We start from the raw sequence: 20,739 nt of genomic DNA, 5'->3' as shown, positions 1-20,739 counted from the left end.
ACAAGAATAATAGTATCACACACAAAAAACTTCAGTCGAACTGTATGTGACTGTGATATTGTGTAATTGTGTAACCGTTTGTGACGAACTGCATTTAATTCAAATGACCATGAACCAACTGGGATGGCTGGGCTCCGGCACAGTTTTGCCCAGGTTTCCTGTTTGCCTACGCCCAAATGGGGGAGCCATGAACTTATATAACCCTGGTACTAAATAAAAGAGCCATTCCGTAAAATATACAAGTGTAAAGAACGTTACTGGCACCATTGTGTCAAAGTGTAAAAACTCTTTGCCAAATGCTGCCAGGGGGCAATGTAACGTTCCCTGGCAAACTCACGTTATTAAAAAAAAAAAAAAAAAAAAAGAGTTTATTTGTACCATATACGCCGCTCTGGGCAAGTTGTATATATCGTAATCATTGAACAAAAATATTACTGAATGTGGTGTAAAAGACATTTGTTATTCCCCTTATATTTTTTGTTGTAATATTTGTCTGTATTTAGGATAGGAATTTTTTCTGTATTTATTATGTGATTGTAAAATGTGTCAGTATTTGCGATAGCAGAGATATGTTGCCAGAAGAGAATAATATCGTCAATTTGCAAAGAAATGTTAATAGTCAGCAATACTATTTAAGCACAATGCATTATGTATTCTTTGGTCTTCTCTGTTCAGAAGTCATTGCGGTAGGACACTGTGAAAGAGTTTTTTACGAATGGGTAGACTTCTTTTGTCTCTGTCTGGACTTAGCCGCCATTAGACGATGCGTTACGAATTAATGTGAGTTGTATTGTTGCTTGATCAAAATATATTAGAGTTTATCAAAAGTGTGAATTATTTATGTAAATTAGCTTGCCCACGTCATCTATAAAATTTCTTTAAGAATTTTTCAGCATTTTTTAGCGGTGTTGCTGGGCTGTGCCGCGACCAACAATAGCAAACCCGTAAATCGGGAACAGATGCATAAAAATCAATGGTGAATTAAGAAATTGTTCTTCTTTTTCAGTGATCCTGTGGCTGATAAAATTTGAATTAATTATACGTTTGTGCATTCGTAGGCGGATAGCTAATGTTAGTTAACATCGAAATTTAAACAGTTTGGTTCTTTCAAAATATCTTAAATGTGTAATGAAGTAGGTTTGATCAGTGATAAATGTCGGCTTGGCAATAATTAAAACATTTTCTGCTAATAGAGGTAATCTTGTGTTCTATGGCTAGTGCCGGGATAAAATTCAGTAAAAATATTTAACAAAAAATCCACTGCATCAGGAAAGTGTATGCCAAGGCCGAATGATTTAAAGGACCCAATTCTCAACCTAATATTCTTAACCAGTTCATATGAGTTCACGTAAATATTATTTTTTCTTTAAATGTACGTAATAATTAAGTAAGTAAAAATTTTTTATTACCACACGAAAATAAGAGAGTGGTTCTACAACAAAGTTCGCACGAAAGAAAATTAACTTAAAAACAACAGATAAATTTTATTATTCTTCTTTAACGAAATTTCAAATCAATCCCATTCATTACGACCGATTTCGTTAAACTACCTAACTACAAACAACCTATTAGACGAATACCATTCCGGTTTCTGTAAGCATTGTAGCACAACCTCTGCCTTAATAAAGGGAACAGACAACCCAAAGCTTGCCATGGATGTACAAGAGGCGACTATCACGTGCTTCTTAGACTTCAGGGCTACATAAGTATCGCAGCACAACTTCTGTCTTAACAAAGGTAACAGGTGACCTAAAGCTTGCCATAGATGCACAAGAGGCGACCATCATGAGCTTCTTAGACTTCAGCGAAGCCTTTGACTTTGGCGACTTCGACATTTTACTTGCCAAACTTAATTTCTTACAAACTGTAGTGCGACGGTTTTGCTCATACCTGACGTCTTGCCAGCAATGTGACATGTCTGGCAGCATTAAGTCACAATGAAAGGGCTGCGAGACGGCGTCAGCCAATTGTGCACAGACAGACCCCTCTCCTGGACGACGACGAGACGGCGGCGCCCTCTACACAAAGATAACATAAGCGCCTGGCCGCATTCCAGTTGAAATGTAGGCAGTCTACGAACGCTACAGCAAAGACTTAGGAAATGTTTTATTTCACTGTATTGGAATTGTATATACTTAAGCACTCCGTCTTCAGCCCACAAGTGGGCCATCGGGACCATCCGACCGCCGTGTCATCCTTAGTTGAGGATGCACATATGAGGGGCGTGTGGTCAGCACACCGCTCTCCCGGTCGTTATGATGGTATTCTTGACCGAAGCCGCTACTATTCGGTCGAGTAGCTCCTCAATTGGCATCACGAGGCTGATCCACCCCGAAAAATGGCAACAGCGCATGGTGACCTGGATGGTCACCCATCCAAGGGCCGACCACGCCCTACAGCGCTTAACTTCGGTGATCTCACGGGAACCGGTGTATCCACTGCGGCAAGGCCGTTGCCTGTATATGCTTAAGAGACTTCTTGTCTCTCGCCCATTGCTTGCGATACTTCTGTATTTCACAAAATAAGTATTATTATTTATCAACCTGTAACAAAATCTCATTAATACAATTTCCTTGAATTGTTGTCTAGCGAACCAAGAAAGCAGGTTTCCTAGGGGCCCTATATTAGACGAGTGGGCAGGACAGAACATTGGCACCGAGGAGACCAACGGATTCCATTGACAACCCAGAGCCTAATTGCCAGAAATTTTCTTTTGTGTTTTTCTGGCGCCTTAATCCTCTCTTTTCTTTTCTTTGCAGGGGTGTTTACTTGATTTTTCAGTGTTTTCAGGTGGGCGTTGCAGAAATTTTCTTGCCTTGTCTGTTTATTGCCTTTGTATCTTCCAATATGAGCAACCCACCTCACCCATCCCTTGCACAGGGGCCTCAGCTGCAAGCAATAGATGTAACACAGCTAACACAGATGTTTCAGTTTCAGATGCAACAGATTGCATCTCTACTCAGTACGATACAACAGCTCTTGGTGAATCAAACGAATGCAGTGCAGTAGCCACATACAGCAACTCCAAGTGCTATACCGCCTATTCGCCAGTTTCATGAACAGGAAGAGGAATTGCTCGACTGGTTGCAACAGTCTGAAGCCCACATAATTGCTCACAATGTACCAGGTACTGCGAAAAGTTATTTACTTTTGTCCACAGTAGGCAGTACATTGTTTAGACTCATTGAAAAGCATTAGCGCTCCGAGTGACCTTTCGTATGAGCAGATTATAGATTCACTAAGTAGCTATTATGATCAACAAGTGTGGTAGCAGCTAGGTACCAATTCTTTAATTGAAGAAACGCTCAGAACATACTTACCGCGAGTGGGTAACAGATTTTCAGGGTATGATGAGGAAATACAAACTCAAATGTGCTTGTGGTGATTTAAACTACTGGCCATTACAATTGTTACACCAAGAAGAAATGCACATGATAAACGGGTATTCGTTGGGCAAATATATTATACTAGGACTGACGTGTGATTACATTTTCACGCAATTTGGGTGCATAGATCCTGAGAAATCAATACCCAGAACAACTACGCCTGGGCATTGAGTCAAACACAGCTTGGATGGCCTGTACAGGTACAGCGGCCCATGTAGCGTCAACACGATACCACAGTTCATCAAGGGTAGTGACTGGCGTATTTTGACGAGCCACTTGCTCGGCCACCATTGACCAGACGTTTTCAATTAGTGAGAGACCTGGAGATTGTGCTGGCCAGGGCAGCATTCAAACATTTTCTGTATTCAGAAAGGCCCGTACAGGACCTGCAACATGCGGTCGTACATTATCCTGCTGAAATGTAGGGTTTCGCAGGAATCGAATGAAGGGTAGAGCCACGGGTCGTAACACATCTGAAATGTAACGTCCACTGTTCAAAGTGCCGTCAATGCGAACAAGAGGTAACCGAGACGTGTAACCAATAGCACCCCACACCATCACGCCGGGTGATACGCCAGTATGGCGATGACGAATACACTCTTCCAATGGGCATTCACCGCGATGCCGCCAAACACGGATGCGACTATCATGATGCTGTAAACAGAACCTGGATTCATCCGAAAAAATGACGTTTTGCCATTAGTGCACCCAGGTTCGTCGTTGAGTACACCATCGCAGGCGCCCCTGTTTGTGATGCAGCGTCAAGGGTAACCGCAGCCGTGGTCTCCGAGCTGATAGTCCATGCTGCTGCAAACGTCGTCGAACTGTTCGTGCACATGGTTGTTGTCTTGCAGACGTCCCCATCTGTTGACTTAGGGATCGAGACGTGGCTGCACGATCCGTTACAGCCATGCGGATAAGATACCCGCCATCTCGACTGTTAGTGACACGAGGCCGTTGGGATCCAGCACGGCGTTCCGTATTACCCTCCTGAACCCACGGATTCCATATTCTGCTAACAGTCATTGGATCTCGACCAACGCGGGCAGCAATGTCGCGATACGATAAACCGCAATCGCGATAGGCTACAATCCGACCTTTATCAAAGTCGGAAACGTGATGGTACGCATTTCTCCTCCTTACACGAGGCATCACAACAACGTTTCACCAGGCAACGCCGCTCAACTCCTGTTTGTGTATGAGAAATCGGTTGGAAACTTTCCCCATGTCAGCACGTTGTAGGTGTCGCCACCGGCGCCAACCTTGTGTGAATGCTCTGAAAAGCTAATCATTTGCATATCACAGCATCTTCTTCCTGTCGGTTAAATTTCGCGTCTGTAGCACGTCATCTTCGTGGTGTAGCAATTTTCATGTCCAGTAGTGTATATTCAGATGTTATATTGCGTGATACGATCATGTATAATGCCACTGATGTTAAACTTAGAGAACAGATTCCGAAACAGTCCGATCCATCATTTCAGCATGTAGTGCAGCTTCTAGAACAATACGATTCAGGTGCCATGTCAGCCGATACGTTTGAGCAAGCAGCAGTTTGTTGGGTTGAGTCCCTTGCTAGCGACCAGCCCATTGGGCAGCAACAGTTTGCGCATGCCACATCGCATAAACACTTTTCCATGCCGCATCAGCAGCTGTCAAAACAGGGAAACGGAATTAAGTCATGCCCTTGCTGCTATTCATGGCACAAACGCCAAGACTGCCTGTCCCGACAAGCACAGTGTTACGCTTGTGGCAAGAAAGGACATGTACAAGCCATCTGTTTTCAATGGAACAAACATAAGAAATCTGCCCGCTCACAAAAATCTAGTCGCAAGGTCCATTTAGTCAATGCAGTGTATTCAAAGCTCGCTGCAGACATTAGCAAAGCTAGCAAGTGAACTGTTTCTTCAGTGCTATGCCAGTCCAACAAGCTTTTTGTTCATTTGCTTCTTTGTGGAGAACTTGTGAAATTTCGGTTGGATATGGGTTCCTGTGTTGCATTGTTGAATCGTAACATATATGAACTGTTAGTCTCTCCATGCCTGTCTAAAACTAGTACACACCTGACGGCTTGTAATGGACAAGACATTCCTGTTCTCGAAAAATGTACGTTGCCTGTCATGTATCGCTCGCATATGCGAATGGTGACTCTTATGATGTCTCGTGTCCGTCGGCCGTCGTAATTTAATATATATAATATTATTGTTATCATTATTTTTTGATTGTTGCCGACTTACGTGGTGGGCCTTAATAAAAATGATATTTAAGTTGGACAATGTAATAAACTTTTCATATTAATTTCCTCGGCTAGTCAGTTCACTTTAAAGCAAGAAATCTTTAGTTATTAATTAAAATTGCGGCCCACACACGCGCGAGAGTATTTTTCTTACCTCCGTTAACCATTGTATTGTAGTCAGAGTCCTGGCTCTGGGTCTCGGCTATGGTACTGAAAATACGAATCTTAAAGCTAAGTATTTTCTGCAACGTCGGGCGGCTGTGGAGAAAAATTAATATTATGCTAATAGCGGGCGAGTTTTCCGCTTCCGCTATTTTTTCATAAGTTAATATCGCCACGTAATGGCGTCGTTGGCTGCATCGGCCGCTGCGATTGTTGAGCTGTAAATTACTTGAATGCAGGTTAATTCAAGGAAGGCGGACATGAAATCGGGATCACCTCTTACAAATTAAAAGTGCACAATAATATTAAATCAGTATATTATATGCTTAACTCATACAAATATGCTTACATTTGCCAGCACTCGCAAGATGTCCGTCTGTACACCATAAAGACAAGAGAAGAAGTAATGAAGACGACTAAAAAATTAACAAAAGAGTGTATCTTGTCACCTCTTTAGATCATTTTGTCATAAATTATTTCTTTGCATTTGAAACTTGGACAGAGAAATTATTATTTTATGGCTACATGAAAAAAAAATCTCTTACAAATTATGAATGTCTTCTTTATAAATATTGTTTTTAAGTATTTTCGTAATATGGCACTGGGGACGCTATAGATGCTACAATCACGCGAGTGTGAGAATGTATTTGGTCTTGATTCTTTTGATTTATTTGGCTTTAAACTTCAGGACAATGTGTTGTCAGTGACTGCATTCAATGCCCAAGACAGGGTAGCTAGCTTGCTAAAACAATTCCCAGAACTCTTTTCTGAATGTTTAGGCAAGGCTAACAATTTTGTTGCACATATTACTCTGAAAGACAGTGCTCAGCCGAAATTTTGCCAGACCGGAACTGTTCCCATTGCATTATGGGACAAAGTCGCTGCTAAACTTAAGGAATTGCAAGATAGCAGACCTCCTGCGCCCATAGAAGCTAGTCAATGGGCAATTCCGCTGGTTTTTCTCCACAAGCCTTCAGGTCGCATTCGCCTCTGTGTTGACTTCAAGTTTACAGTCAACCCACAAACTGTGATTGATACTTGTCCACTGCCTCACCCAAAGGATCTCATGGACGGATTGGGCTCTGGTCGCTACTTTTCAATAATTGATTTGCGCGACGCATATCTTCAAATTCCACTAAATGAAGAACCTCAAACCATGTGTGTTGTGAAACTCATTTGGTCTTGTTTAAATATTTGCAGTTGCCTTTTGGCAGTACTTCCGCACCAGCCATTTTCCAAAGATATTTGGAACAGCTGACTGCTCAAGTCGAACTGTTCAAACTATTTTGACGATATTGTCGTAGCAGGTCGTGCATCTGATGAACACATGGCAAATTTGCGTGCTTTGTTTCGTGTGTTATCTGATGTAGGACTAAAGTGTACACTCGACAAGTGTGATTTTGTTAAACCTGAGTTACAGTATCTTGGTCATGACATAAACAGTCAAGGTGCACATCCTCTTCAGTCGCATTTTTTAGCCATACGAGATTTGACAGTTCCACGCAATGTCACAGAGTTGCAGTCAGTTTTAGAGAAAATGAACTATTATATTCGGTTCATACCGAATGCTGCACAAATCGAAGCGCCATTGCATCGCTTGCGTTGCAAGAATGTCTCCTTTGTTTGGATAGCTGAGTGCCAAGAAGCTTTTCAAAACCTTTAAGATGCAGTACCCAGTGATCGCTGCTTAGTTCACTTTGATACTGATAAACCGGTTCTATTGCAAATTGACGCTCCATCTTACAGAATCGGTGCAGTGCTTTCGCACAGAAGTGGTGATAAAGACAGGCCTATTGCTTTCACATCAAAAGTGTTGTCCAAAGCTCAGTGTAACTATTCACAAATAGAGAAGGAGGCATTGGCTATAGTGTATGGTGTCACCAAATTCCACCACTATATGTGTGGCAGAAAATTTTACTTCGTAACGGATCACAAGCCATTGCAGTCCTGTTCCATCCGACGAAGCCGGTTCCTCTAAGAACTACCCAAAAATTGCAACGATGGGCTTTGTTGTTGTCTCAATACAAGTACGAGATTGTGTATAGTCGGACAGCTCAACATGGTAACGCGGACACACGTCTTCAGATTGGCCCTGATAGAGACTTTGACGCTTCTTCTGCACCTTGTTGTCACATCGATGCTCACGATTCTGAATTGCTTCAATCCTTTCCTCTGAACTATAGGAAAATTGCACATGCCACGGAAGCTGAATCAGATTTCAGCATTTTTCCGATGCACGCTATATTAGACGAGCGGACAGGGCTCAACACTGTCAAAATGGGAGCAGGATGTCGGATTAAAGCTCAACCCAGCCAAAACCCATGCAATACTGGTTGGTCATTCTAGGCTCAGTATCCTGAAACACTGGGAATCTCTACTATCTTTAAATGGAAAAAATATCAACTTTTCGCACTCAGCAAGGTGTTTAGAAGTAACGTAGGTGAAAATCTAAACCGGGCTGAACACATAACAGTAATGTGCAACAGGAGATCAGCATCTCGCCATGCCCTAAGGGAACTTGGACAGATACATATACTTCCAGTTACTGATTACACTGATGTTATCCTATCAGGTCTTTCTCAGTAATACTCACGGCGCCTGGAACTGGTTATGAATGCTTGTGTTCGTTACACTTGTGATGTTCGTATCTTTGATCATATTTACCATCATATGCACAGTTGTCCTGGCAAAGATTTCCATACCCTCTGTCTTCTTTCCTGTCTTATCAACATACACTGTCCCACATTACTCTCCTCGAACATACCACTCTTGTCTGAACAATATCACAGAAACATCTGCTCCCATTACAGTAAAATCTTTTCTGTCCCACGTCATCATTCAGCCACTTTCTCGAAGTCCTTCTCGGTAGCAGGAAGCCAACTCTGGAATAATCTCCCACATTATGTTAGACAACTCCGTAACATCTCAATCTTCAAAAATCAGTTATGACATCGATACTAAGACAACACCAATGATTACCGTTGTCCCTGTACACACTCAGCACCCCTCTACATCCTCCTTTCCAACCAGATCTTCTTGATTTCCCAATATTCCTTTCGCCAGAACTCGCTTTGCTGCACAACTATAAATTCTTTTTATATCTGCCACTATCGCTGTCGTCATTACTGTCACTGTTATAGTCATTATCATTATTGTTATCATCATCTGTATTAGTGGTAGGAGCAGCGCTAGAAGAAGTAGTGCCCCTATTAACTTAATTAGTCCATAGTCATATTATTTACTCACATTGTCACTACAGACACTCAGATCGTTTAACACTATTTGTCATGTTAATATTGTTATTTCTTAGGTACCTGTGATGTTCGAATCTTTGATCATATTCACCATCATATGTACAGTTGTCCTGGCAAAGATTTCCATACCCTCTGTCTTCTTTGCTGTCTGGTCTGATGTAAGAGAGGGCCTGATGATCCCCATTATATCAGGTTAAATGAATACAAATAAATAAACACAACTGGATAGCGAATACCTGTTTGTTGAGAGGTCACATGTGAGTCCTGATGGGCCACTGTACCACACATGAGGGATGCATGTGCACTGTAAGAAAAATTCGTCGTACTGACCTGAGTTGCTAGTGGCTCGTCCACTGTGAAGTGATGTCATGGCTGTATATGTGTGTGTGTGTGTGTGTCCACTGCCAGCGCCATATTAGATGTACCAGGTCTGTGGTGCTGCTCCTGCTGGAGGTGTTGCAGATAAGAACGTGTGGCATATAACTCATTTCCTACAGAAGACCGTATCTCCAGTTCTAACGTTATAACAGTAATTGACTTGTAGGTGCTTCCAGATTGGTGTCCTCTGAAACCGGCTGTGCATGTAGTGGCGGACTACCGATGATGTCATGTACTGTTTCTCTGCTATTGGTTTGCTGTAGCGTTCCCCATCTCAAATCCAGGTAGAGGTGAAAGTGGCGGAGGATTCATATCTAAACTGATTCACGAACGGCCATGAACAAAAACTGCCATGAAAATTTCTCGTAGAGGCCAAGGTGTATGGTGCATGTGATAGTTCTGTAAAATTTGATAGGCGATTCGTTCACAGTCCGTAGTTGGATGGCCGGTGTAGGAAGCTCCCTTGGAAAGTTCTTCCTGGGAACGATACTGGCTTCTGAGCCAGTGTCGACTACAACATATAGATTTATTAAGAGATCCAGCGTGTTGCGCCCTACCGTTGTAGGAGCTGGGTAAAACTAGTTTGGCACACTTTTCTTTAGCTGTGGTGATATAAGCTGTCGCAGCGATCCGGAGCACCTAATGTGGACCACATTTTGCGTTTGCATGATTACACAGTGTAGAGCAATTACTTGTTTTGTCACCGAAATGGTGGAACCAACACAGCCGGGATCGCGGCTGCCGCCTGCCAGCAGAATGTTGTTTCGGCAAGAGACGTGTTTATTGAAGCCGGCCAAAGGTCACTACCCGGATGGTGGTGGCTGGCGACATCTCCTTCGTGAGTGTACAGAACAGCTCAGGTTGCGTCAGCTGCCCGTCGCTGCTTCAGGAATACACTGGCAGCGACCATTGTTGTCCAGTACATGTTGGTATTGTCGCTGTTGGCAAATATTAAAAGTCTGTCAGCAAGAATTAATTTGCCCTACTTCATTTCACTCTCGTGCAAAATCATTGCATTTGTACCTGCAGCCGGCCTGTGTGGCGGTGCGGTTCTAGGCGCATCAGTCTGGAACCGCCTGACCGCTACGATCGCAGGTTCGAATCCTGCCTCGGGCATGGATGTGTGTGATGTCCTTAGGTTAGTTAGGTTTAAGTAGTTCTAAGTTCTGGATGATTGATGACCACGGATGTTATGTCCCATAGTGCTCAGAGCCATTTTGTACCTGCAGCCGTAGTCATGAGCCATAATGTTAGGACTGCTGTATCTAGCTGGTACTTCTTCGGGACTCTCTGAAATGTGTGTGTAGAAATGAAGTAAAAAATTTACTTAATATAATTTCTTTTTATTTAGAACACAATTACATGGAAGTTGTTTCAGAGCAGTAGTTGAACACAGTATTTTTCGGAAGATTTTACTTTTTTCAGCAAGTCTTTTTTCCCTTTTACTTATTTATAAAACTACATACAAGTCAGCTTGTAGTTAAACAGGCACTGTAAGATTGATTCCACAGTCTCTGGCAGCAGCTGATTTCTTTCATGAGTCCACTGGGCCGACATCAGCGAAAATATTCTTTCCACAGTGGCATTGTGTGCAGGAATAGAAAACAAATACTCAAATAATTTTAGCAGTTGGCATTTGCATTCAGGATTTTCGGTTTCCTTAAGAAAGTAAATCCATCTTTCTTCCACGGAGTGTTCAGACTTCTATTCTTCTGAGTCATGCATAGTTTCTAAAAAGCTCTTCAGATACATATATTCTTGAAAACAATAGTCGCCTGAAATCTTCATACTAATTTTAGTCAGATATATAATAGTGTTTTCAAGCGTCACCCAATCTGGGGTTTCAGACAGCGTCATCCAATCATGCTCTTGATATTTATCAAAAGAAATAGCCCATTTCGCTAAGTAATCAAATGCTATGGTATAGAAAGCCATTGCCTCTTCCTCAAATTTCGAAATCAAATTAATTATTTCTTAGTTAGGGTTACCATTCTTTAATTTGTTCAAATTCATCTTGGTTTATATGCTAATAAAATTGGCAGTCTTCCTTTCATTCAGCCATCTTTGAGTGTCGATTAATATATAAAGCGAAGAAGAATTTTGTTACGAAATTTTAACCATGTATAGTTGATGCCAGTAGGAACCAAAGTTACTAATGTTGTGTTGGTCGACAACGCATCCTTTTTAAACTACGGAAACTTGGCGCCACGCGCTCGGATTGGCCGTGGAATTGCTCTGTTGCCGTTCGTCAGTTGACGGGCAGCGCCTTGGTTGTCAGTTCACACATATAAACGTCCTTCGTCCCGTCACTGCCCCAATGCGATACGCACGCGTGTCGAATAGGTCCTGCTGTTTGTCTCCAACTCACGTCAGAGGCATTCACACGTAAGCTTCGCTTTGGAGCAGACACACATCACCTGCAAGTTAGTTGTACAGTAAGCATAGCGGCACAGTATTCGTTTGAAGAACAACGAGATATAGTTTTTGCTTATGGACTAGCCGACGGTAATGCACATGATGCTCGACAGTTGTATGAGGATCGGTACCGAGCAAGACGCCACCCACACCTGCAAACATTTACAGCAATTCACCAGCGACTTGGCGAAACCGGTTCGTTACCGGGATTCATGGTGATGTTGGAAGACCTCGAACATGACGGGATGCCGCATGTGAAGAGACTGTTCTCGAGCGCTTCGAGGTAAGCACCTATGACAAGTACTCGAACAGCGGTTAGTCTTGGTTTTCAGGGATGATGGCCAGTATCCATTTAGTTTTCATCCTGTCCAAGACCTAAATCCTGTGACGGACTATGAACACAGACTAGGATTTTGCCAGTGGTTTCTGTGATATGTTGCACGAGATCCCAACTTCCGTGCCATTGTGCTGTGTACCGACGAGTGCACCTTCCATTGGGATGGCCTTTACAATACTCGTAATGTTCATTACTGGGCAATGGGAAGTCCTCACGTCATGTGCGTCCATGGACACCAGGAACGATTTTCGCTCAACGTCTGGGCAGGCATTGTGGGTGACCATCTGATTGGGCTGGTCCGCCTACCTCCTCAACTTACCGGGGCAAATTACCTTTACTTCTTGCAAGAAACTCTACCTGGCCTGGACATATGGCTATGCATATGGTTGCAGCATGAATGGGCGCCCTCACATAAGAGTCATGCTGTGTGCAGATATTTAAATGAACTCTTCGACGGCCGGGTAATTGGCAGAGGTGTTTGTAGGACATGCCCTCCATGGTCACCAGACCTCACCCACTGGACTTTTTCCTGTGGTGATTCTTCAAGATTCTAGTTCACCCTCCCAAATGCGAACCACCTAGAAATGAAGAGGAATTAATGGATCGCATTCAACATGCCGCCAATCACATCAGGGCAATGCCAGGAATCTTTGAAAGAGTTTGGCAAAACACCGTTCGACGTTATCAAGCTTGTGTCGCGTCAGAGGGTCGCCAGTTCGAGCAACTGCTTTAAGTAAACAATGTCCTAGCTACAAAAATTTGTAAAAGATTTTCTGTACGCAAACTAACAGCTGCTGATGGGCTTGTTCCCAGTACGTCTTATCATGAAACTACTATGGATGTGTCGGGACCGCGGCGGATTCGCCCCCAGGCCCACAGAGTGGATGGCTGGCGCGCTACCACCGAGCGTGCGGGCCGCCTTGGATACACCGCGATTTCCGGCAGGCAAAGCATTCGCGGTCATGCGTTGTCCAGAGCATCCGTCAACAAGGCAATCCCCCGGCCATTCGGAGCGCGTGGCGCCAAGTTCCCGTAGTTTAAAAATTGTGCGTTGACGACCTACACAACATTAGTAACTTTGGTTCCTACTGGCATCGGCTATCCAGGGTTAAAATTTCGTGACACAGTTTTTCTCCACCCTGTATTTCTCATTTCAGCTATCGAGACTTTATTCTTTCCCACGCTTTTTATATTTTTTTCAGAGCCAAGTTTGACTTCAGAAACATGAAGTAAATTTCACTCATTATTTTAGAAGGCCTGACTTTGGCGTCAATAAATGTTTTAATGGAATGCAAAGCTTAATAATTCTCTCAGTTGCGGGCATTACGACAGCCATCCTGTGTTTGAGTGAGATAGAAGAGTCTGACGATTCACATCAACGTATAAACAGAACTCTATCAGCTTCTGTGTCCTTACCGTGTATATTGACAAATAATTAAATACTTTCTTGACAATTATTTCAATGTGACAGCTAAGACTCCAGCAGTGCTTGATACTGTATTGTGGAGAATATGGGCGATGCATCCAATTCCTTCTACATGTTTTCCTAGTTCTTTAACCCTGCTGTTCTGTTCGGGTCTATATGACCCGAAACGAATATGAACGTTATTTTACATTATGTAAATACCAATATATATTTATGAAACTTTGTGACTTTGTCTGAAAATGGATGAGCAGCATGTGTTTTAAAAGGTTTTAAAAAAGTTTAAGAAGTTTGGGCTTCAACTGTAATAGTTGCATATGTAATGTTCGGGTCATAATGACCCGACACAAATATGTTTAGTGTAACTCGTATTTATTTCTAAAATCTGGAAATGGCGAAAATTATTTTTGTTGTGTTGTGTGGGAATAGTGACTGCATCATTCCAACTTACTCTCAACAATCACCTAAAGCTCCATGCGTTCACAACAATGGGCTTGTTTGTTGCTTTCCCCAGGAAATAATAATTGGCAGTTCTCAATAATTGGAATGCTTTGTTTCTGCCCAGTTTGACTTGTGACACCATGGCGATGAGACCATTGAATGATCGTGAGTTGGAAGAAATAGTAAATGCCTCACCAGATGAAGGATCACTTTCTGAGTTTGAAGATCACATCAGCAATGCATCTGAAAGCGAGTGTTCCGATGACAGTTACGACAGTCCACAGCCCATACAAAATAGTGTAGAGACTTTTCTTTCTAAAAATGGGAATATAGAATGGCAGTTGCATCCACCAGCACAACATGGTCGCCTACCAGCTTCGAACATCATCAAGAGTACCCCAGGAGTTACCAGGTATGCAGTCAGCAGAATATCTGATGTAAAATGTTCATTTGAAGCAGTATTTCACACAGCGCTTCAAAATGAAATAATAGAGATGACAAATATTGAAGGGCAGCGAGTTTATGGTGAACAGTGGACAGATATTGATGGTTCTGTTTTCCATGCATACTTAGGACTCTTACTCCTAGCGGGTGTATATCGATCTCATGGGGAGTCTACAAAAAGTTTGTGGGATAAAGATACTGGGCGAAACATATTTCGAGCAACCATGTCTCATGAAACATTCTGTAAGATATCACGTGTCCTGCGATTTGACAAGAAATCTACTAGAGAGGAAAGACGACGTACTGACAAACTTGCCGCAATTCGTAGTATTTGGGAGAAGTGGGTAGAGGTCCTTCCTAAACTGTATAATCCAGGAGAAAATGTTACTGTTGACGAGCAGTTAGTAGCATTTAGAGGTCGCTGTCCATTCAAGCAGTATATCCCAAGTAAACCGGCAAAATATGGGATCAAAATATGGACCATGTGTGACAGCAAAACTTCATACGTACTGAAAGCCCAAATTTATACAGGAAAGGTGAGTGGAGCGGCACCAGAAAGAAATCAGGGAATGAGGGTGGTATCTGATCTCACTTCTGAGTTACGTGGTCAGAATATCACGTGTGACAACTTTTTTACGTCGTACAATTTGGGGCAGCTGCTTCTGAAAAGGAAATTGACTATGTTGGGAACTATACGGAAAAATAAGCCGGAGCTTCCACACAAAATGACCAACAAGGAGGTACACAGCTCTTCATTTTACTTCACAAATGACACTACTGTGGTTAATTATATTCCTAAGAGACACAAGAATGTTGTACTTATGAGCACTCTCCACCATGATGCGGAAATCAGTGACAGGGCTGATAAGAAGCCAAAAATGATTTTGGACTATAATTCAACCAAAGGTGCTGTAGACACGCTTGATCAGTTATTAGGTACATATACATGCAAACGAAAAAGTAATAGGTGGCCAATGATAGTTTTCTACAATATTCTTGATGTTTCTGCTTATAATGCATACGTTTTGTGGATTTCGGTTGACCCTAATTGGAATGCAAGCAAATTGACTAGAAGGAGAATATTCTTGGAGGAACTTGGAAAGTCACTGATAAAAGAACATATTGCATCAAGAACGCATTTCCCAAGAACAGAAGATTCTTTGAGAATGGTCACAAGCATCCAAAACCCGAATGATGTGGGTGGTGTGTCAGAATCGGTAACAACAAGAAAATCTACAAAACGTGCACGCTGTAAGTTCTGTCCATCAAGTAATGACAATAAAACAAACATGGTGTGTGGAAAATGTAGTAAACATATTTGCAAGAAACATGTAACCTACTTGTGTCCACAGTGCAAGCAGTAAGAAAAGAACTGTAGTATTTTATAAGATGATTGTATTGAAAATTCTGTTGTTTCAAATTTATGTGAATACTTGTGCCTAAACTACAATCAGTAAGAAGAGAGGATTCTAAAGTTGTAGTGCTTTCTATGTTGGAATGTAATAAAAAAACTGTAGTGTGTTCTGTACTGTAGTGTGCTCTAAGATGAATATCTGTAATGACAACTGTCTGTTGTTAGAAAATGTCAATACTTACGTCTAAACTGTCAACAATAAGAATAGAAGTATGGAAAAACTGTAGTGCTTTCTAAGTTGAATGCCTGTAATGGAAACTGTCTGTTGTTTCAAATTTATGTGCATATTTAAATGAAAAATATCCCTCAATAAAGTTGTATGCATTGTTATTATTATTATTATTACCATTATTATTATTATTATTATTATTATTATTATTACTAACAAGGTACTGGAATAGAACAACAATGTCGATAGCTAAAACTGTACCAAAATTTATGTTTCTAAAGCATTTTGATATGTCGGGTCATATTGACCCGAACAGTATATATGTCAAGTAAAAGTGAACAGAACAGCAGGGTTAATTCGGTGAAACACATTCCGCGGCCGCGTCGATAAAGCCCTCCGAAGTTGATATTGATATCGTCTTCACAAAAAGCGATTAATTTATCTAATAGAATTTTCAGTTGTCTTTAAGTGTCTAGACAAAATTTTGCAATTGACTCCGATATTTCGTTATTCAACGAATCAAACTTCAGCATCTTCTGTTGGAATCCGTCACTTTTAATGAAGTATTGACCAACTAAAGGAAACATCTTTTCAGCCTGTGGTTCATTGCATTCGGTGCCTATGCCGTAAAATGAAACTTCTTGTAATTGTTTAATGCATTCGGACACGGAGTGTGGTGTGAGAATATTTTTAACAATCGCTATAGCTTCGGTCCTGGCTGGTTAACTGCTTTCTGCGACTTTGGAGCCAGAATGCATTGCGACATTCAGTTTTACGGTACAGTCAAGAGAACTGAAGAATTGGCGATGCTTGACATCTTTATAAGCTGTTGTTAGTTCTGCTGCAGCAATGAGCAATTCCTTCTGGGTATCTTCTTTAATCATTAATGTAGAAATAGGCCTTGATGTCGATGCTACCGCGAATCTGTTTATATGATTCTCAGTAGAAATGTGATGCCTTACATCCGCCTTACCTCAGAAAGTTACTAAGATGATCTGCCTTACCTCAGAAAGTTACTAAGATGATCTGCCTTACCTCAGAAAGTTACTAAGATGAAACAACTACAAATGTCACACAAAGCTCGCTGATCCGTACTTTGTTTCTTGACAAAAGACCATTCTTTCGTGTAATCATTCGAAAAGTGACACTTTCTCGTTCCATCCTTAGATATTTTCGCAAGCTATGGTAAGTTTATTAGACGGTAAACAGTCGACAACAACACATCAGTCATCGAAGTACACGTCATTATGCACTTCACGCCCTATGTACCCGCAGTAAACACTTCAAATATTACTAACTTGCACTCGTTGTTCGAATTACGTTTAGAAAGAATCGTCTTATCAGATTGCTATTCAAATGCCAACTGCCTGGTTCTTCTGCTTAGCTCTGCTTAAATAGTTCCAGCTCCGTAGTACTGGAAAAGCCTGGTATTTTCTCGAATGATCGCGCCAGATCTAAAAGGTACTCTGCATCGTCGATACAGGATGCACAACATGCAACGCCATCTGTGACACCACCTTGTCAACATAAACTTGTTGACATTGATAAAAGTAACTCAGACCGCGTTTACACGATGCGATGGGTCGAAGTGATTAATGTACGGAGGCACCCCCAGAGATGGTATGGGTCCTTTTGTCTAACACTTGCAAATTATCTGCCATAGCTGTTGTTTCGGTGTCTTGGTAGGCCAGTGAAGCAACACTGTTTTGGCGGTGGGGAATTTGCAGTCGGTTAGAGGTTTCTGGATCAACACCTCTGATCGTGTAGGCGTGCTCTCCATTATCACATAACACAGCGACGATCTTGGAAATGTCGACGTAGATGCCATTGCTGTAAACGATGATCTTAAACAATGTTGCCGGCTGTTCCAGCCGGAAAGACTCGACTCTGCATTGGTTACGAGAAGCTTCGGTTGGACTGGGCCCAACAAGGATCTACCAGCAAAATCAAATGATTTACTGCTGCGTACTACAGAAACATGGACTGGAACATTGTCCTGTCGGTAGAAAGAGAGATTAAACTCATTACCAAAGTCACCGAGGAGATCAAAAGTCGTTACACGTCATTCATACTCACGTATGTCATTGTAGCAGTCAGTGGCACGACACCAAAAACATGTCTTTCGTGTTTCACATTTGATGTAGGTTGATATATGCAGTAAAAAACATCATATGAAGCGCTGTGAGAAACGCTTTCTCGTACCTGTTGTTCGCACACACAAATGGAAATGAGCGTTTGACGTCATTGGCCAGGAGGCCCCTTGCGGGGCAGGTCCGGCCGCCTTGGTGCCGGTCTTATTACATTCGACGTCACATTGGGCGGATGGGGATGAAATGATGATGAAGTCAGCACAACACCCAGACCCTGAGCGGAGAAAATCGTTGAGGTAATACCAAAAATCGTGTACTGTCTTTTCGCCATTACCGAATAGGTAGTGAACAGCGTGGCCGCTAATCCACGTCACAGAGTTCGTTTTTGCTTTTGGGAAATACATCTCATCGGGGAAAAGAAGTGATCGGGTAGTTATCCTGTCGGGAGTCGTGCGTGTGTGAAAAGCCAATATCTGACGCACCAAATACCAAACGTCCTTTGCCGACCCGCATTCGAAACGATGTTCATCCGTGTCAATCACTTAGCATGTGGCACATAAGGGGGAATCGGCGAGGTGGATGTGATGTAGGCGGGACTGGCACAATTGTTTCTCACTAACAGTTACGTACCATGCAGATTGCACGTCAGTATCAAGGGTGGTGGCATTCACTGCCTGCCACACAGCACGCCACTTTGTAGTGTGATGTTTGCTTTCAATCACATTCGGCGTCCTGTTCATTTGTATGGCAGCATATATCGCCCTCGTCATCATCAAGCGTGTGGGTAGTAGCCGCGGTGCGGATGTAGCTTAATTCAAGGAAGAATTGGGTACTGTAGAAGAAAGGTACTGGGATGTCCGATATCATCACAGGGGGTGCGAGTGAGATTGGTCGTAAGGCCTCCAATAAGAGACTTGTGAGGCACGTCGGACTTCGTCGCCACAGTTGCAAGTGACAGCTGACGAACAGGGCCTTCGCTCTGTTCTGAACATGACAAAGGCCTAAACCCCCTCTGCTCCGCGGGAGGGCTAGTGACTCGTAACGAATCTTAAATAACATACCCGTATTAACAAAGGATCCCAAAACCGCCAACATGCGGTGAGCCAGGGTAGGTGGTATCGGGAGTATCTGTGCAAACTGGGGGATCGTGACGCAAAATAGACTTTAGCATATCGTGTCCGTTGCAGGAGGTCTAGATGTCTAAGACGGTGGTCACTTGTTCCTGCTCTCTTCTGGTTCAGTAAGCGCCTATAGTTAAGGGCTGTTGAACGCTTCATGTCAGATGTAAACTCAATACCAAGACAGCGGACTGTGTCACTGATTCGTAGCGGTGCGACGCTCTCGTCGGGTAGACCTCTGCCTATAGACAGGGCGTACGATTTGTGGAGATTGAGATGGCTCCCCGACGCCGCGCCGTAGGTCGCCACACACGCCAGTGCTGCACGAACATCGTCATTATGCGAAGAAGGAATACCAGATCATCCGCATAGATAGTGCAGTAAAAAGTGTGTCCAACAAGGGACATTCCAGTCAGGCGTTGTCGGAGGCCGCAGAGCAGTGGTTCCGAGACGAGAGCGTACAATATCGCCGAAAGAGGGCAGCCTTGTCGCACCGATCGCTGTATCTGTATCGGCGGCGTGAGACAGCCATTATATAACACCTTGGACGTCGCATCGCGTAGGAGAAGCATCAGTACCTTAACTATGATGTCCGGATACCCCATGTGTCGCAGTACCTCCATCAAAATTGTGTGGGCGACTCTGTCAAAGGTCTGGCTAAAGTCGAGTGAGACCAAAACTCCTGGCAGTTGGCGAGCTTTGGCTAGCGTAATCATATCTCGACATCGGCACAATGCAGTGCGAATATTATGGCCACCACCTAACGATGCCTGGTCCTGCGGCACAACACATTGTACCGATCGCTTTAGGCGTGCCTCCAGAAGCCGGGTGAAAATCTTCAAGTCACTGTTGAGTAATATCAAGGGGCGATAATCACTGATCCTGGATCCGCCTCGTGGTTTGTGTATGGGCACAATCAGTCCTTCTAGGAAAGCCCCAGGGATCTGCGTCGAGGGAGACATACGATCGCGGCAAATATCGGTCCATGCTGGTGCCAGCAATTGAAATGTCCGGTAAAATTCCAGAGGAATGCCATCAGATCCCGGAGACTTATGAGCAGCCCCCGCCTGTATTGCTTCAATGATTTCCTCTTCCGTTACACCTGCAGTCAAATCCGCTGCCGCTATCGGAGAGATCGTGCCATAAGTGAGTTGAGACACTTCAGCGATCACCTCTGTGGGATGTCGATGTTCCGAGTACAGCCTAGTGTAGTGAGCATGAGGGGAGTTTCCTATATTGCGTTGGGTATCAAGGCGTCGTCCGTCTTTCGTCGTGATAGCTTGGATCAGTGTCCTGCGTCGGCGCCGTCGTTCTGCAATGACGTGGTACATGGACGGTTCCTCCTGGGCCACTCTGTCTTGAGTGCGCGATCTGACGATCGCACCCTCAAGGTGGCAACGTGTTAATCTGATGATCTGTGCCTTGGTACGGTTCACCGTCACCTGCCGTGCAGGTGAGTACGGCAATGTTGTACA

At 43.1% G+C, this 20,739-nt stretch overlaps 1 pseudogene; it reads right to left on the bottom strand.

The window, feature by feature from the left end:
• Nucleotides 1-2,339: 2,339 nt before the first annotated feature.
• On the bottom strand, nt 2,340-2,457 carry LOC126476026 (5S ribosomal RNA; annotated as a pseudogene).
• Between the last annotated feature and the right edge of the window lie 18,282 nt (nt 2,458-20,739).

Source organism: Schistocerca serialis, chromosome 4, assembly GCF_023864345.2.
Source record: "Schistocerca serialis cubense isolate TAMUIC-IGC-003099 chromosome 4, iqSchSeri2.2, whole genome shotgun sequence".
In the NCBI taxonomy this organism is placed as follows: Eukaryota; Metazoa; Arthropoda; class Insecta; order Orthoptera; family Acrididae; genus Schistocerca; species Schistocerca serialis.
Note: the sequence above shows the minus strand (reverse complement) of the source record. Positions and strands in the feature narration are given on the sequence as shown.